The 20982-nt window shown below is 34.5% G+C and overlaps 1 long non-coding RNA gene across 1 annotated transcript; it reads right to left on the bottom strand.

The window, feature by feature from the left end:
• Positions 1-9943: 9943 nt before the first annotated feature.
• Positions 9944-13907, bottom strand: LOC127721243 (uncharacterized). Its single transcript, XR_007991092.1, has 2 exons — positions 13624-13907; positions 9944-10066 (listed from the first exon to the last, which is right to left on the bottom strand). It is a non-coding gene; the product is annotated as an uncharacterized LOC127721243 (long non-coding RNA).
• Between the last annotated feature and the right edge of the window lie 7075 nt (positions 13908-20982).

The raw sequence follows: 20982 nt of genomic DNA, 5'->3' as shown, positions 1-20982 counted from the left end.
CTTTTTCCTGTCCGGTCTTGTTTTCTTACTGTCCTGTAGGACAAGATATGTGATTAGTTGATCGTTGGTGTTTTAACCCTACTTTTAAGCGTCACATTTGGGTTATTTCGTGGCGGCCAGTTTTTATTGGTGGAGGAAGCCGGAATGCCCGGAGAAAACCACCGACCTTCGATAGGAAAACTGACAATCCTAGTCAATTAAGATTGGAGTCGAGTGCACCCGCACGAGCAGGGTTCGAACTCACAACCTCAGTGTTGACTGGCTAGTGATTACAGTAGTTGAAGTACTTAGACCACTTGGCCACCGAGGCCCCGACAAGATATGTGGATTGATAATGTTATATTAAGGCATAGTTAAAGTAAGTGTACATTACCAGGTTTTCTGCACATCATTATCGGAAATATCAGCTGTGAGCCAAAATATGAACTTTTGTTTGACAAGTGAAAACCACAAAATAGCAAAAAAGATACTATCACATGGTGTCCTATTTATAAACATTGCAATTTAAATAACCAAAAAAATTTAATTTGTATTTACGACTGTTTTTCTCTTTTGCTTTAGTATTACCTAGAGGAAAACGTTCCAATTGCTCTAAATGTTTTAATGGAGTGGACTAAAGATCTAAATGTTTTAATGGAGTGGACTAAAGATCTAAATGTTTGTTTTTAACCTAAACTATTGAATGATTTCTTTACATTGGAGATCAACATATATTGGATTTTTTCTACTGTAACTAATTATTTTACGGATTATGTATCTCCCACTTATTAACTGCGACACTTTTTGCTAACCTGACCCAAAGGGACAGTTGAAGTACTACTATCAGTATCACTTGGTGTCAATGATGTAAATGTTGTTAATTTGTTAATTTAATAGGACATATTTGTAAATGTTGTTAATTTGTTAATTTAATAGGACATATGTCATGTTTGCATTTTATCAATGTGATTCACATTTTGTGTCTTTTGTCTTGATATAGAAGGTCCAATAACGACTCTGATGTCAGTTGGTACAGTTTTTGTATCGAAAGTCAAGGGACAAAGACCAATCAAGGAAAGTGGAGACAAAAAACATCAAACAACATACGGAAACAGAAGGAAAACTTAATGTAAATGAGCAACCCTAACTCCACCAAAAACTGGGAGCATAGACCAGGTACATCGGTTAGGTAAGTGTTGTTTGCTTTTCTAGAAACACCCGACGAGTTGATAAGTCATGTCCAGTATACGGAAGGAGAAAAATATGACGAGGTATCAACAAAATCCATTAAACGGTTTAGGAGGAGTTGCGCTTATGAGACAATACGCCATACTCAAGTTTCGTCTATAAAGACTGATCAGAGACGCCCTTTATACTACAAAATATCCTATTCAAATAAATTCATACCTTAAAAACCGTATAGCTAGATGAAGGTCAGCAAAAGCACTTAATTGGATTTCAGCCATGCTCAAATGTCATCTTGTGTCATGAATATTTACGACATATATCACGTCCTCTTTTATGTCCCCCAAGCAACGTGTTGCAGGGAACATACAAACGTCGGGCGTCCGTCCGGTCTAAGTGCTCTCGTGTGTACAATTCTGCCAAATCTTTCATTGATAGTTTAACTTTTCCATCTAGAATATGGAAAGTTTTCGCTCTCTGAATGACATGCTCAACATAAATTCTGATATATCTTCAGGCTTCATGGCTTCAGAACTTTTCAAATGTGCTCTTTCGATGACATGTGCAGCTAAACACCCGTGTCATTCAATATACCACTTATAAAAATAACTCTATCAGCCATTAAAGAACCTTCATTGATTTCGCATTATGTAGGTCAATTGAATCACATGTGATAAAGTTCCGTCTGTAAAAGACTCACCAGTGAGGCCCTTTATACCACGAAATATGTTATTCAAATAATTCATACTTCAGAGAACCGTATTGCTAGATGAAGATCAGCAATAAAAGCACTGCTCCTGTGGTTAATTGGATTTCAGACATGAGTATCTTGACACAGATGGACGATTGTTTTCTTGTGTCATGAATAAATACGACATATATCAAATCCTCTTTTTTTGTCCCCCGCGCAACGCTTTGTAGTGGACATAAAAACATCGTACGTTCGTCCGGTCTTAGAGCTGTCGCGTGTACAATTCTTGCCAATTTTTTATAAAAATTATATCATAGGTTTACATCAGTAATGTCTTTGACGAGTTCGAAATTCAGTGCTGATTAATTTTTTTTTTAAAGTTATGTGCCTTGGAAACATTAAATATATGGAAAATTGCATTGTTAGCGTTCTCATGTGAATAATTTCTGCCAGAAATAAATGAAACTAATATCACAGGTATTTATCAGCAAAGTCCCGTGATGAGTTCGAAAATCAGTGACGTTCAATAATTTCTAAAAGAGTAATGCCCCTATATAATAAAGATTATTAATAGTATGGAAAACTGAAATTTTTCATTCCTTTAAGAAAAAAATAAAAAGTTTTAAAGAACAAAAAAGTGTTTTTTATGCCCCATCTAGGGCCTTATGTTTTTCGGTCTGTCCCGCTTCAGGTTAAGGTTTTTGGTCAAGGTAGTTTTTGCTGAAGTTGAAGTCCAGTCAACTTGAAACTTTTACACATATTCCCTATGATATGATCTTTCTAATTTTAATACCAAATTAGAGTGTTGACCCCAATTTCACAGTCCACTGAACATAGACAATGATAGTGCAAGTGCGGTTTCCGTGTACTATGGACACATTCTTGTCAAATATTGCCCTTGTACCTTGGATAGATAAAATATGTGCAATGCGGGTGGCATTGGAAGTCTGTTCTTTTATTATCATTATAAACACAAATTATAAGAACAGAATTTCTATTCAACTAGAACCAATTATTCAAAAAAGAAGTGGGCATATTGTCATGTCAATCTCACTGTTTCCCATATGGTGTTTGCACAAATGGAAAATCATCACATAATGGCGAGACGGTTTTATATTTCTTTTTAAGGTCAGCATCAGCGGCAGCATTTTCTATTCCACCGTAAATACATAGATCATTTCGTCCTAGTCAAGATGCATTTCCCCGACCTTCATCCCGGACGACCTCTATTACAGGACCTTCCTATTGTATCATGTGTATTTATTGTTAATTTGGTTTCCTCCTGAACACGCATGAAATATTTGCCACTGTACGTTAAGAGAACAGAAATTAGTCAATCAATCCAGATGCTTAAAATGTTAATTGTATGGGTGTTGCACAATGCAAGTTTGTTTTACATGATATGTTTTTCCGTACTGATTCAGACACAGATGTTGGAAACCAATAGGAACCACAAGTGTACTCATATTCGTTTAAGCTTTCTGCTAAAACCACTTCCTTATTTTGATTAAGCTCCAATTTCCAGTATATTACACGACGTTTAAAAATCAACACGTGTTGCAATGGTTCTTGCCAAACGAATGGAAAACAATTGTCATATTCCTTACTTGGTATAGGCATTTCATTATGTAGATAATGGTAGATTAAACCTCTCACTTGTATGAAAGCAAATGTGTTATCATATATTTTTTTTATTGATTATGGGTAAGTTCTTTATACGTTTATCATTTGAATAAAACAATCATGTTTAAATCAAATCAATAGCTCCATGATGGGTGTTTTTATTGAATAGGTATTCAATATAGAAGGGGCACTTGATATAATAATGTAATGTTAAAACTTTATTATGAGATTTCAAATGAGTATTTTTACTGACTGTGTCATGTTTGCAATCTTTTGTTATGTGGTTTAACATCAATTATTGTCCCCCCGCGAAACGCGTTGCGGGGGACATGGAAATACCGGGTGTCCGTCCGTCCGTCTGGTATTGTTAGCGCTCTCACGGGAACAATTCTCACCAGATTTTTATAAAACTTATACTATTGGTTAATATCAGCAATATCTCGGACAAGTTTTAAAATGGTGGACGATCGATTTTTTTTAAAAGAGTTCTTCCCCTTAGAAATATTACATTTATTGAAAATGGCCTCGTTAGCGCTCTCACGGGTACAATTCTTGCCAGATTTTTATAAAATTTATACTATAGGTTGATATCAGCAATATCCCGGACAAGGTCTAAAATGGTGGACGATCGACTTTTTAAAAAGAGTTATGTCCCTTGGAAATATTAAATTTATGGAAAATGGCCTTGTTAGCGCTCTCACAGGTACAGTTCTTGCCAGATTTTTATAAAATTTATACTATATAATAGGTCAATATCAGCAATATCTCGGACAAGTTATAAAATGGTGGACGATCGATTTTTTTTAAAAGAGTTCTTCCCCTAAGAAATATTAAATTTATGGAAAATGGCCTCGTTAGCGCTCTCACGGGTACAATTCTTGCCAGATTTTTATAAAAATTATACTATAGGTTAATATCAGCAATATCCCGGACAAGTTCTAAAATGGTGGACGATCGACTTTTTAAAGAGTTATGTCCCTTGGAAATATTAAATTTATGGTAAATGGCCTGTTAGAGCTCTCACAGGTACAATTCTTCCCAGATTTAAAAAAAAAACTTATATTATAGGTTAATATACCCAATATCTCGGACAAGTTCTAAAATGGTGGAGGATCGACTTTTTTTAAATGAGTTATGCCCTTTGGAAATATTAAATAAGTGCAACGCGGGGGACATTGTTTCTTCTATGCAACAGTTGACATTATTTCCTAACCGTTACATCTTCGGATCTCTTGTCACCTAAGGGTGACTTGGTAATGAAAATATGGTCACCATTGGTGTTCCTCCAACCGGCAGTAAAACCCTCGCCAAAGTTGGGTGTACGGGATGTACAAGTTTTCAGCCACGTCCAATCAGAATGAGGACGTTAAATCCAATGCCTCGTGTATAGTGAATGCCACGCTCTTTGCTTGTTAAGAACCATTGCAACAACTCTTTAAGGGGTTCATAGGTGACAAGTTGTAAGGCAAAATTTCCTTCGGTACCATTTTCAGTGGAATTCCAAATTGCCCCGTACGGACTCTAGTATATAAGCTACCTATTTTATTTAATGTTGATTTATTAATGAAATATTTGCAATCATCAGTCAAATCAATCTCTTATCGGATTACTCCGGTGTTAACGTGAGTATAGAAATATGTCCATCTCTTTGTCTTTCGAACGGCTGTTAAATCCAGTAGGTAGGTTCCGGAATGTATAAATTTGCAGCCATGTTCGGCTAGAATATGGCCGTCAAATCAGACGACCCGTGAAGAGAGAGTGCAATTTGTAGGCGACCTGTTGCAAGGCAAACTTTTTCCCTCTATCCAACATGGCTTTGTTTTGCAGTGGCTGCCCAATTTCTATGTCTCACCTTCGATAGTAGAGGGGCATTATGTTGTTCGGTCTGTGTGTCCGTTCGTTCGTCCGTCCGTCTATCCTGCTTCAGTGTAAAGTTTTTAGTCAATGTAGTTTTTGATGAAGTTGAAGTCCAATCAACTTGAAACTTAGTACACATGTTCCCTTCGATATGATCTTTCTTATTTTAATGCCAAAATTAAAATTTTGACCCCCATTTCACGGTCCACTGTACATAGAAAATAGCTAGTGGGGCATCTGTGTACTATGGACACAACCCCAAAGGGTGACTGGGGAATAGAAGTATGGTCACCATTGGTCTTCCTCCGACCGGCAGAAAAACCCTTGCTTAAGTGGGGCGTCCGTTTGGCTGTGAGGGATGTACAAATTTGCAGCCACGTCCGGTTAGAATAGGGACGTTAAATCCGATACCTCGTGTAAAGAGAGTGCCACGCTCTTTGCACGTTAAGAACCCTTGCAACAACTCTTTTGAGGGGTCCGTAGGTGATCTGTTGCAAGGCTAAATTTCTGTCCCTATCCAATATACCCTTATTTCCCGTGGCAGTCTAAATTTCTCCGACCTTAATCCGGAAGCCCCTGTTACAGAACCTACCTATTGTATTTATTGTTAATTTGTTCTCGTCCTGAATATGCATGAAATATTTGCCACTGGACGTTAAGCAACCAACAATCAATCAATCAATCAATACTATGGACACATTCTTGTTTTGTATATAATTACGATAGACACATATTTTTCATACCCTTCCTATTATATTCATTGTTAATTTGTTCTCGGCATAAACGTTGGTGTTATAGTTTTTAATAAACGTTTAGTATACAACAATCAATCAATTTTTCTCGTTGACCAAAACTAGTCACATGAAGATTGATCACATATATTAGATCTACAAATAATCCAAAAAGGCCGAAATTGTCAAGTTGACTTCTTTGATCAGATATTGGCCATACATAAAGAGTTCACCAAGTTTGGTTGTTTTTGTTACAATTTAAAAAACTAAAATAAATTACTTAAAGGGAAAATTCGCGATTTTTTACTTACAGTTTAAATATGTTCATAATAACACAAAATATATATTCACAAAGTTTTATCGCTATATGTGCAGTAATAAAGAAGAAAATCAATAAATAATAAAAAAAAATATTAACTACTTCCTAACGTTTTCTCCTGGTATTGCATGTCGGGATTTAAAGTACGATCATTTATAGTCTTGGTCTTTAATCACATTTTAACGTAATCATTAGCGAAACGATGACTAATTTGATAGCTAATTACCATCCGATAGTAAGACTAAAAAATGAACAGACATGCAACGTTTTACATTCATGAGATAAAATTTGCTACATTTACCGTATACATTTCGATTCATTTTTGTTTACAGCACAAAAAGTCAATCTTTTTTTTTTAATATTTGTTTTTTCCGATGGATATGATGAACAAATTAATTTAAACTGTAAAGACAAAGGTGTACTCTTATTGACCTTTTACTATCCACCGGTACGCTAGGACTAAGTATATACGAAGTGTGTATTATTCTCTGGAAATACTCGTGGAAGGCCTGTATAATGGTATAAGGTAATTTATAGATCGGCAATTTGCAAGGCCTCTAGGGTACACCGTGCCAAGTGTGACTGTCAATTCGAATGGATTATAAGACAGAAGGTCGAGTTGAATACACAAAGTTAGAATAAATATTAAAAGGTGGTGGCAAATACAAATAGATCGTCGTGGAATATTAAGTTATATTTAGGACCTGGGTTAGGCACGTTGTTAACCGAATCATTATTTTTAATATGTATGTCATTTTTAGTGGGACGAATAAATCCGATGTTATAAAAATTCTGAATAATATTCAAATTTATAAATCTAAAGGAGAAGTTATCAAAAAAAAAAATTTTTTTTTTTATTTGATTAGTTTTAAAACGAAGAAATAATCTTGGGAAAACTAAAAATCAAGTGTTAAAATAAGAGTATATTATTTACTGATCAAACGAGAAAAAAAAGGTGTATCCGAAGCGCTTTTGGTTTACCTCACCCGGTTACAAAATGTATAGAAACACTCTAAATCTAAATATTTGAAATCTTGGTAGGTACAGTATCGGAATCCATCTAAAGTCAACATTGCTTATGTAGAATGGAACCAAAAAAATACATAGTTCGGCTGAAACGTGTTACTCATTATAGTATTTGATGCAAGAAAACGTTTGGCATTTGTTTAAATCAGACTGGAAGAATCAAATATTTTCCATGTGCTTTATATTTTGTACCTTTGCATGACTTGTCAATCATATTCTTCAGTAGGGCACATCATTCCTACTCTAAACAAACAAGAATACTACTTAATACCAGACAAGCAGTAGTATTTTAAAATTTCTATGATTTTATACCAGTTTAAATAAAAACCACCGAAATTAATTTGATACTCAATATGTTTCCTTGGAAATAAACATATTCTCATTCGGTATTAAAATAAAATATGAAATTGATATACAGAAGTGTTTTTATATCATAGAAAGTATTGGACGCCATTATAAACATGAACCTGTATATGTAAGACCTCATGGGACGACACCCTACCATTTACAGGTAATATACATGTTGCTCTGTAATACCCGGAAATGTCAAGGTAAATCACTACCTTGACAGAATGTACCATAACAAAGAAATTCGGAAAGCATGACCATTCATGATTTAAGAGGGGTCCAAGGAGGGGGGGATGATTTAAATTCTGACTAAATTGTTTTTCTCAACTTATATCACTAAACAAAAACAATTAATACATCATCTAGGAACACATTTCTTTTTGTAAATTTCTTAAAATACTCCTTACCCCCAAGGGTGACTGGGGAATAGAAGTATGGTCACCATTGGTCTTCCTCCGACCGGCAGTAAAACCCGTGCTAAAGTGGGGCGTCCGTTTGGCTGTGCGGGATGTACAAATTTGCAGCCACGTCCGGTCAGAATGGGGACGTTAAATCCGATGCCTCGTGTAAAGAGAGTGCCACGCTCTTTGCACGTTAAGAACCCTTGCAACAACTCTTTGAGGGGTCCGTAGGTGACCTGTTGTAAGGCTAAATTTCTGTCCCTATCCAATATACCCTCATTTCCCGTGGTAGTCTAAATTCCTCCGACCTTAATCCCGGACGCCCCTATTACAGAACCTACCTATTGTGTTTATTGTGAACTTGTTCTCGTCCTGAATATGCATGAAATATTTGCCACTGGACGTTAAGCAACCAACAATCAATCAATAAAATACTCCTTAATATCGGCTACAGTACTTAGTGGACAAGCAGTATTTTTAAATTGATTTAATACTTAGTAAAAAACACCGAAATTAATTTGATAGTCAATATGTTTCCATCAAAAATTACATATCCTCATTCGGTCTGAAAATAAGGTATGAATTTGGTTATTAAACCTTAATATCATGAATACCCAGTAAACAATCCAACGTTGACATTACGTTGTGACAACGTAACACTATCGTTGTGACAACGTAGTAAAATTACGTTGGTACAACGTAATTTTGTGGACTCCAAGGCACGTGCTGACAACCATCCACACAACGTTGGTACAACGTAATTTGTGACGTAATTTATTACCATCATAAGACGTTGTCACAACGTCGCAACACAACTGTAAATGTCCCTTGTCCTCATTTGATTGATAGGAGCAATAAAATTCCATTGAAGAAGTAAACAAGGTCTATATTTTATTCTTTTGACCTGTTTATTAAGTTGTAAATTTGTCTATGTAGGAAAGATGGGCACAATGTCGATATGTACTCTTATTTCCAAACTGCCAGCTGTGTATAATATAGTCACAAAAGTTGTTTTTTTACCTTTTTGCCAGGTTTCAATGTCAAATGTGTAAATATTTCGTTTTCCCAAAAACTTTGCATTATGTTTTACATTAAACCTGTAGTTTTGTCCAATTCATGTTTCACACAGTTGTTTAAGGTTAAAGTCTTAGTTTTTAACTTTTGCAATACTGAAGTACAAGATTTACACATTTCCATTTAACAAAAGCAACTTTTCTTTAAAAAAATTAACACATATTACTATTCGAAAAAGGAGATTTTGTATGATGGCCAACGAGACAACCCTCTATCCTACAATCAAATATTGATGATGTTAGCAATTATAGGTAACTGTACAGCCTTCAACATGACATCTTGGTACATGCTGCAACTTCTGAATGTTTAGGGTTTCAGTGTTCTAGAATATAGAATCACTATGATGGTGGAAATTCTAGAATGTAGATTTCACTTTAACGAAGGAAAACATTTTCTAATGAATTATTCAGAAATACAACAAACTACCACATATACCTTAATATTTACTGTAGATTCATTCAGCTGGATTCACTACACAATGACAAGCTAGGAAAAAAGTTTGGAAAAAGGCCCAAAAGCTGACTTTCTAATTTACAAATATATATTCTACACAACTTATACACTTCTAAAAATATCCCAAATGAAGAAAATACCTGAAATACAATCAAACTAACTATTGCTTTTTTCCATTGACCAACTAGAGATAGACCTATCCAAAAGCTAAGACTTCTTTTTTTTTGGCTTCATGAACCAATAAAAAAAAAAAATAATATGTTTCTGAATTTTTTTTATTTTTATTCCAAATTTTAGTCTTGTGTTGGTTGTATACATGTCATTCCAATTTTTGGTTTTCTGCCCTCTGATCAGCTGGTCTTGTGTTGGTTTCAGGTCTCTGAAAAAAAATAATCATAAATTATAAAATACAAAAAAAAAACTGATCCCAACTTATGAATTACAGCAGTTCTTAAAAAATATCCTGTGTGTAAACATAATTAATATTTTTTCTATTGCTGGTCGTATAATAAATCTTGCAGATTCATAATTATGTTGTGCTGTTACTGAGTCAGAGATGTTTGTATCTTTGCCAATTATACACATTTTGATAATGTATGTTAGAAATTTTAAAATAATTTCAACAGTATATAATAATTTATAACTTTTGGTTAACCTTTGTTCTTATTTAAAAAATAAATTTGTTGTTAAATTGAACATGTGTTAATGAAATTATGGCTGTTCCAGAAAATACTATGTCCGCCCCCCAGGGACGGCCATTTTTAACCCCCAGCACCGACAGAATTAATAAACTGCTTCGCTGTGCGAAGCTGGATACGCCCGCAAAGGTCCAACCCTGAACAGTTGGGGCAAAAATGGACACAATATTCAAGCTTGATACAGGTCTGAATTTGGATTGAAATTAAATATTTGACATATTATAGGTTTCTGAATAAATGTAGTCAAAGAACTTGAAATTGGTTATATGAATTGAATTTATATTCAATTAATATAAAGTTTTCTTGCTGTTGTGCAATACACTGTGCTGTTGCGCAATACTTAGTAAATCTGTTGTCAGACTATAAACAAATAAAGTTCAATTAATTCTCAATGTCATATTAGAAATAATGAAAATCAAAAGGGAGCTTACATCAATAGATATAAACAATTCACCAAAGTTTCATGAGAATTGCTGACAGCATTTTTGAGTTATTGTCCGAAACTGGAAAATCCCCGATTTTTTAATGAATAAAACCCCATAACTCAGAAATGTAAAATGTAAAATTTATAAAATTCTAAAGGGAGCTTACATCAATAGATATAAACAATTCACCAAAGTTTCATAAGAACTGCTGAAAGCATTTTTGAGTTTTGTCCGAAAAACTGGAAAACCCCCCTTTTTTATGAATAAAACCCTGTAACTCAGAAACGTAAAATCTAAAATTTATAAAAATCAAAAGGGAGCTCATGTCAATAGATATAAACAATTCACCACAATTTCTTGCAAGTTGGTGAAAGCATTCTTGAGTTATTTTCCGAAAACTGGAAAATCCCCCTTTTTTTAATGAATAAAACCCCATAACTCGGAAACGTTAAATCTAAAATTTATAGAAAAACGAAAGGGAGCTCACGTCAATAGAATTAAACAATTCACCAAAGTTTTATGCAAATTGGTTAAAGCGGTTTTAAGTTAATGTCCAACATGTTGATGACGGACGGACAGACGGACAACGGTATACCATAATACGTCCCGTAAACGGGCGTATAAAAATAAATAAGAACAACACTCCCTTTGCATTTTGGTATTTCAAATACAACCACCCCCACATAAAATTTAAAAAAAAGAGCCTTCCCTGGGGGGACATAGTATTTTCTGGAACAACCAGTAGTTATTCTACAAATAATGATGAATCCAAATTAAAAAAGGAAGTTTGGTTTCTCAAAATTGTTATTTATCAATTAATTTTAGATATTCATAGGATTTTACCTTAATACATTTAGAATTTACAGCAATCAGGGGCGTAGCTACCTTCTTAATGAAGTGGAATCACAAACTAAAGGGCGAGGGGTCTGGGGGCCGCCTAAGGCCCCCAGTAGGTCCAGGGCAAAGGTCCAGGGGCGAAGCCCCCCGGAAGATCCGCATTTATAGCGTTTCAAAACAATCACAACCGTAATAAAAATTGTACATTTTTGTTGTGGTTTTTTGGTCAACTATTTGTTTAACTTCGAGTCGAATGAAGACTAAACATTGTCGTTTGCGTTTTTTGTACGCCGTGAGAGCTTTTAAAATCATGGAGATTTGTCCCATATGCTAGTATTGGTATTGAGCAAAGTAGAAAAAAAGAAAGAAAAAACAATAAACAAAACACAATACTATATGTAGAGTTTCTGTTAGAATAAACATCTTTGGATACCAAATACTTGGTGGACACATTCTACAATATTTTGCTGAACATATGGATTTAGATGTTTAAAAATTCAGTGGGTAAACTCTACATGCAAGAGAGAGATAGGAATGTCTAATTTTACGCAGTTAGGAATTCACGAAGTTGAAATTAATGAACTTTTTCAGAGGGAATGGTACTTTGATCACGATCTTTTCATGATCTGCGTTTGTTAATTATCCAGCTAATTAACAAATACATGTGCATTCGACAAGTTGTATGGCAATATCTAGATGATAACAGTGAAGATACGTGTATTAAAAGTTTGGTGTTTCTTTTGAACACGAATTAGCAGTTTAGTGTCCGACTCGGACAGAAAATTCATTATAAAATTGAATGACCAAATAATCCAGTAAAACGAGTTAGAATAAACAATTTATTTAAATGCTTTTACAATCAACTATTCGTATAGCCGGCCCATATAGAAACGGCTTCGAATTATCGAATCTATATACAAGATGTTTTTTTGTAAAATAAACAAAAACATAATACATGTACTGGAAAATGTGTACTTTCTTTATAATAACAGCAGTTCCAACTTCTCATCTATTAGTGTACGGAAACTATTGATAGATCGAATGGTTATTAATGTCCAGTAGCAAATATTACATGCACACCAGGACGGGAATACGTTTGCGTGTTGTGAAAATTAAGCATTCGTGTTGTCAAGACCATACTTGGTCAATTTTGAACTAGTTCACAAGGTAACAGTCATTATTCCCGGATCGATACGAGTTGAAGTCTTCGTTGTAGTAAGATGTGTGTTTTGGGGCGAAGCGGAAAATAATAATTTTCAAGTTTTTTTGTTAACCCTAAAGGGATTAGGTTGTTTTTTTGCACTCAAGTCGAGTATCCGTTATGGTGGTGGTACCGACAACTATGTAGCTGTTTTTTTCCCCTAAACAATGTCCGTAATATAAAAAGTTCCACCATGTTTACTCCAGTTGTATGTATTTATCATACACATACATGTCTTACAGGATTAAAAGTTTTGCTGCATGTGTATTCCTCTTGCTCTTATTCTTTGTGTAGTTTTTAAAATGCATACATAGAAAGACTAATTCCTATAAGTTTACTTTCTCTCTCTCTATCTCTCTGTTTTTTTGTTGTTGGTGAAAACAACGTGGTTGCACGTGCTGTCATGCATCCGGGTAGCTACGCCCCTGGCAATACAGCAAGACCTTATATCATATGCCAATGAACGCAATCTATAAAATCATCAAATTATAATTTGATAAATAAAATTAATAAAAGAAGAATGTGTCTATGAGCCACAAATGATGTTATTAAAGGAGATAATTAAAGAACAGTAAAACAGATGCTCTTCAAATTCAAACTCTGCGTTTTATGATAATAAGCATTGTGTATAAATTTCATAACATGTCGTTCAGGCAAACTAAAGTTAGAGAACAGAAACCAATTTTGAGTTCAATGTATGAACGTACAGAACAAGAGTAAAACTATATCACTCAGTGAAGGAGGGCATAAAAAGAGCTGATCAACTGATGTTTACCTTTTTATATCTTGGTCCATCTTTTTGAGCTGGTGCATGCTTAAGTGTTACTGCAATGCATTCCTCAACCTCAGACACATTGGATCTTTGAATTTTTATACAAGACTCTGGAAAAAAAATTAAAAATACATTCAATTATCTTCTATATTCCTCCGTCTGTTTACATGAGTGTCAGTCCAACAAATCTTTGGGAGAACTAGGTAAGTGACAAATTTACATGCATTCCAAAATTCATAAGTTTTATGATTGATTACGACATTGTTTCTGATCACATATTTAGTGAGAGTTGAACACAGCTCGTCATTGATAAACATTTAGATTTCATACCATAAATTGAACAGCAAAAAAGACGTCCCTATATACTGGTTTTTCTAACACCAGTAAACTTGGTTTTACCCTCAAAACAGGAAGATTTTACCCAACTTTTCCCTACTGGATCCTAACGTCCAGTGGCAAATATTTCATGCATGTTCAGGACGACCACCAGTGATACATGTAGTATTATCATTAATAGGCCGAGTTTGTAACATGCCAAGTTTGTAATGGGCCGAGTTTGTAATGGGCCGAGTTTGTAATGTGCCGAGATGTCTAGCTTCGCATTTGTGATATTGATTAGACTTTTATGCTTCCAACATTATCAAAAAATAACAGTGCAAAAGACACTTGCAGCCTTAATATATAGGGATAGTAGCTCTTGGCATGGATAGAAAACAAGTGTCTGTGGCTGTGCTGTGCACCCCCTTTTTTTTTACTTTCTACAGTTAATTTCATATATCTTAAAAAAACAACACAAGTTAATCGAGCAATTTGAAAAATGGATTCAAATAACACAAATGTTGGCTAAAATATCTTGTATCAGTGCAATATATTGACAGTATAATAAGAAGTATCATATTTCAACACGGTCACGGACAACAGACTTGAAAGAGGCGCCCAACACGGCAACAGATGTTTTATTGTTTTCAATCATACTTGTTTTTATCATGGAGAAACTTTTTGGCGTATGTGCATTTATTATATTACCTTTTTCTTTGTTCTGGATCGAGCTAAATTTCACTGCAAGTTTGTTTATCACTGTTTTTAAAAATCAAGCGGTGAAAGTGCGCATGCTCAGACTTTTCATAGTATGCAGCGGTAAAACCCGAGTACTGCTGAACGTTCCACTATTTATAACCAATCGTAAAAAAACGATAAATGATGACAAAACTTTAATGATATATTAAACAATAAATATTCATACAAAATATATATATTAGAACAATAAAATTGGATTTGTAATATTTTCTTGGACATTTTGGTGCAAATTATGTCTGTGCGGGAAAAAAGGGGGATATTTTGAAAATCGAAAAAATCGTGAATATATTCTAGTGAAGGTGAATGTTATATCCAGGAAGACTCATACCCACAAAATTCGTCCCATAAAACCAGATTTAAATGTGTCACTGGTATTCACAGGGTTTGTTCACTACGTTATTATAATGTTGATACGACGTAACAAAATGTTACGTCGGATTATGACAGTTATAAGCACGTTGTCACAACGTAATAAAATGTTACGTCCTGACAGGGTACTAAATTTACGTAAATTCGACGTAATTTTATAACGTCGTCTGTACGTCTGCATCCAACGTTGGGTTTTTACGTTCCCACAACGTTGGTACGACGTAAACTCAAGACATGACGTTCAGACGACCATTAACCGACGTTGGGAGTACGTCGTGTGTTTGCTGGGTAGATATTGAGCCCCCATTTAAATATAAACTAGTATATACGTCAGTATATACCTGAAACTTTGTGGGACAGTACCTAACCATATTCAGGTAATATACATATAGCTCCGCTGTAATACCTAATATATATACCAAATGTGTACATTTCCCCTTAAACAATCGCGAAAATTTTCGTAGACACGTTCATATAACACAGAAATATGCTATATTTATGCAATTTATATTATTTACTCTCTTATTTTAAATATATATATTTCAAATTGTTACTAATTATAATTCCGTAACTTTTTATCTGTATAAACCAATGATCGAGAAGTGCATACATTGTTGTGAAATAAATATATACTAGTCAACAAAAGAAACGATACAAGGCAATTTTTTTTTCTATATATAATGAAATTGGAAACACTGTACCGTATGGAACGCCATAGCTGTCTCCCGTTGTTCATAGTTAGTATATGCTGTGATCATTTAATTATTTTCAGCGGTTTTTTCTCGATTATGAGTGCCCTTTTCATTATGTTCAGTAGTATAACAATTATGTTGAGCAGTAACATCATAATGATCAGTAGAATAATCATTATATTGTGCAGATCTGGTATTATATTCAGCACTTTAATCAATATACTAAGCAGTTTTGGCTTTATGTTCAGTAGGTAAATTATTCTATTGAGTAGATTTGTCTTTATATTCAGTACTTTTGAAAATATCTTCTGTCAACATAATTTTATATTATGTAGATTTCTCATTATGTTGACTACAGAAACCGAAATATTCAGTGGTCAAACACACTTTATAATCAGTACTGTTATCATTATGTTGAGTGAAATAAATATTATGTTCTGTAGACTGATTATTATGTTCTGTAAAATAAATATTATGTTCAGTACAAACAACTTTATGATCAGTGGTCAAAATGTTTTATGTTCGGTTCAATAAATATTATACTAAGTGGTTAATCGATTATATTCAGTGCTTTTTTCATCATGTGGTGGTGGAACTATACATTAAAATTATCCAAGACTTCGGGTAAGTAAAACCGAAATATTCCGAGTTGAAACGAAGTCGGGCAATTTTGTTGGCATATTTTTCCAAAGGGTTGTTGATGTTTTGGTTTTTAAAATGGATGAAATTCTCCAAAGAGCTGGTTTGAATAATTTGAAGCAGAATTTTGAAAGAGAAAATATAACTCCGGACATTATTTCTAAACTGTCTCAGAAAGATTTCCTTGAACTAGGTCTTAGTAGCCGTGCTAAGATAATGGAGTTGAGAATCATGTGCTGCCATTACAGTGACATTGTATTGGAACATAATGACAAATTTATCATTCCGAAGGAGACACTGGAATCTTTGTTAGAGATAAACTTTAAGATCAAAGACATAAGTGGAATGTTCAATTTATCGGAAAGCACGCTCTACCGACACATGAGAGCTTACAATTTGAGCAAACAGAACTTTTCCTTCGTTTCCGATCATGACTTAGATACGACAGTACTGAGTATAACCAAAGAATTCCCCAATTGTGGAGAGGTTCCCTTGATGCAACTTTTGTCGCAACGGAATTTAAAGGTAATTGAATAGCTATTTTGATATTGTTATGCAAACTATACATTAAAATTATCCAAGTGATTATTAAAATAATACATAGTTTAAGGTAGATCGAGTCATTACACTCCCAAGACATTGCAAAAAAAAACTAAAATGAATGGAAAACCCCTTCTGCGGAACCAGGGACTATATAGAAGTCCCTGGCAGAACCAATAAAACACAGTACAGAGACAAAATGGCGACCACCTAAAATAAGCTCATCCATAGCAATAAATAAATAATAATGAAAGCAGATTTGGAGACTTTTTATGTGTAAAGCATGACCTCTCGCTGACAGACTGAAAAAGGTCTAAAGTATTAAAGTGGCTGTGATGATTATAGCTAAGGCCAAAAAAAAAGTATGTGCATTTACTGTACCCCTACCTTCTCTAATTGTTATCCCCTACCATAAAGTTTTTTTTTACTATTTTTGATTAAGCACCGTTAAAGTCACAATGTTGCTCCCATAGACTCAATGTAAAAAAATAAATAAAAATTTGAAATAAACCTTTACCTACCTACCCTATTTTTTTCAGCATGTGACAGTAAACACACATACTTTTTTGTTTGGCTTTAAGTGATTTGCATATAATAATATTTGAAGTCCACACACGAGTCCGCACGGGACCAGGGACTATATGTTGTGTATTATGAAGCAAATGATGGTATATGAGTATTAATTGTTTAACAATTAACCGGAATGTAAATTGTTAATTAACAGGGGCGGATCCAGGATTTTGGAAAGGGGGGGGGGGGGGGGGGGGGGGGGGGGGGCGAAATTTAAAATTTTTTTGGACCTTTTTAGAGATAAAAAGTATTTTAAAAACATAAAATAAGTGTAATATGCACTTTTTAAAAACGGTTTTTGGCATTGGGCATTTATATTTTGTAGTTGCTGTAAAGTGTAAGGCTTGGACATTTTCGATGCTGTATTCTCTCTATTGATGTCTATCATAAAATGATAGTATGGATCCATAGCTGTGAATTGATAAATGTGATGTGGGACTTGTCAGTAAAAAATAGTCATGGAAAATTCTCGCCGTTTTGTTGTAGGTTAAGTTATCATAACCTGACAGTTTCCTTGTTGTAAACAAAAGACAAACATGCAATTTTAAGTCAAATATTTGGTTGATTTGTTTCACCATACAGAATTAAGAGAAGTTAGGGGTTCCAAATCAACCAAAGTCTACGAATGAGTCTGAAATGACAACGAATTTATGAATGACGGTCGACAAATAGAGACATGAAGGCCACACCCAGCAGACAGGTTGCAGTCTGGTCTTGAAAAAAGTATTTAATATGTCAGTTCGGCGAAACAGACATTCCGTTCGGACATGCAAACCCCTGCCCCAAAAAAATATTCCCGTTTTTATTCATCATGTTTATTTAATGCTAAATAATACTGTCAGAAATTTTCGTGTCTAGTAGCAAAAACAATGGACAAGAAGATTATTGTTTTCAATCCGGATACACCCAGAATTTTTGTTTAAGGCATAAATCAGAGTCAACCTTAGACTTTACATATATCTAGAGCTTATACTGACTGGGGATCATTATTCATCTATGTTATTTTAAAAAGGCTGGGGTATTTGGGGTTAAACATGTTTTCGTAGATAAATAATATTGCTGTGGAACTTTTTTTCATGAGAGTATAATAGTCTATAGAGTATTACTTTCTGTTTGGTGGAATTGTGAAATAGAAGTCAATATGTTCTTGCTCAATCTTTTGTCGCTTTGAAGGTGTCATGATTGTCATCCTTAGCCTAAGCAATGTGTTACTGTAATTTGAATTTCAAAATGACTGAGAGACGGTTTTTTGACGTACTTGTCAACTCCACCATAGCGGATCACATGACTTTGACGATCAGTAAATTCCAGCGAAAATATCTTTATAAGTAAAGGATGATCGCATAAAAATTAGACCCTAAAGTACAAGGGAAATGGCAAAGTTCACGAAGTCTAGTCAGATATATAGATAAAAAAAAAGCCCGAGCAAAAAAAGGGGGGGGGGGCGTACGCCCTCTACGCCCCCCTCTGGATCCGCCACTGATTAAATTACCAATGATGAATTAGACAACACATAATATGCATAAAAACTTATACCAGACCTCAAATTTGACAAAACATAATAAAACAATGCTAGCGGTTTTATAATTTCTTTAATCACACGAATCTTTTCTCCTCTGCTGTCTAATTTACCTATTTATAAGGAAGGGATAGAAGTGAGACCGAAGATCTATAAGTCTTTAACATGCAGTCTTTTTTGTCGAGCATCTGACGAATTCTTAACTTGTATTCAGATATAAAATGTTCAGATAAAAGAAAAATGGTATTTGAATTTCAAAACGAACCCCCCCCCCCCCCCCCCCCCCAAAAAAAAAAAAAAAATATATATATATATATATATATATATATATATAAGTTTTCATATATAATGAAAAGAAGCAAGTAACAACCTCAACATGTATATGTTCAACCGGATCTCTATGGCTACAAAGTCCAAAATATTATTATAAACGTCTGAGAAATCAGGTTTGGGTTTGATCTGATGTAGCATACTCAAGTTATCATCCTGAAACCAAAATTTCTTGAAATTTCAAACTATTTTTAGCCAAGGTGACCTTGCCTTGACCTTAGGGGTAGAGACCCCAAAAATCAATAGGGTTCATCCTCTTGTGATATCAAGTTTGGGTTTGATCTATTGTAGGATACTCAAAGTTATCATCCGGAAACCAAAATTTTCCTGAAATTACAAACTATTTAAGCCAATGTGACCTTGACCTTAGGGGTAGAGACCCCAAAATCAATAAGGTTCTTCCTCTTGTGATATGCAAGTATGTGATCAGGTTTGATCTTATGTAGGATACTCAAGTTATCATCTGGAAACCAACAGATGGACAAGGGTAAACCTTAATGCCCCCGACCGCCTAGCTGCGGGGTCATAAAAACACAAAATTTACGAATCAAGTCGGAAATGTGCCAAGTATCTATTGATTCTATTGAGGTATCTCCCAGAACTAAGCCGGACAAAATTATTGGAAGTATAATAATAACTGGAATTTCCATTGCGAGCAATGTCGCCCTTGGCAACCATTTAGATGGATGCATCTTTGATGAATTACAAAAAATCAAGCCGTTCTTATCCAAAGAATCGATTGATATTTGGCACACAGTTAGACCACCATGTGAAGTTGTGCATGCTAATAAATTGTTTTTTAAATCGACCACCATATCCAAGATGGCCACCAAAATGCGCTAAAAAATTGGGGGTTCATTATATAGAAAACTGCCCTGCAGAATTTCACAAAACGTTGTGTGAATCTTTATTAGGATGAGTAAAAGGATTTTATGCCAAAAAAATGTGATCAGTTTTCAATATGACCTCCTAAATCAGCCAAATTAATCTTTGTCAGATTTCAACGAAAATTAATTTCTATGTAGATTTTGATGCTGCGAACAATTAATGATTGTGTTTGGATGCAAACACAGAAGTCACCCAAATGATCCCAATATCAGATTCATGGCATTATAAAGTCATTGGTGGTCGAATTTGCAAGATTTATGTGAAATGTCATCAAGTTTGGAGCATTTTTGATTTTCCTAACTTTTTATCGTTTTCGTGGCAATGGTCACCATTTTGAAAATTCCAAGACCAGAAACCAATTTGACGCATGTCAGACAACTTTTCTGTAAAGTTCCATCCAATTCTGAGCACTTTTAATTTTCTCACTTTTTTTACCTAGTTTCCATGACAACAATCCCCATTTTGTTTTAGCTTTTTTGTGTGTTGTCTTTGTTATTCGCTCTTACATTGGCAACTCAGGATAATTTTTTTCAATCTTTCAAACTCCCTTGGAAATCCCCTCTTTTTACTTTATATTTGATATATTATTCCTCTAATTTTAGGTTCAGAGATACAGGTTACGGGAAAGTCTGCACCGTATAAATGAACATGGTATTCAGGAAAGAAGGCAGGGTAGGTTGAGCAGACGAGTATACAGTGTAGAGTCAGCAAATAGATTGTGGCATATAGACACAAACC

Source organism: Mytilus californianus, unplaced genomic scaffold (genome assembly GCF_021869535.1).
Source record: "Mytilus californianus isolate M0D057914Y unplaced genomic scaffold, xbMytCali1.0.p SCAF_12, whole genome shotgun sequence".
In the NCBI taxonomy this organism is placed as follows: Eukaryota; Metazoa; Mollusca; class Bivalvia; order Mytilida; family Mytilidae; genus Mytilus; species Mytilus californianus.
Note: the sequence above shows the minus strand (reverse complement) of the source record. Positions and strands in the feature narration are given on the sequence as shown.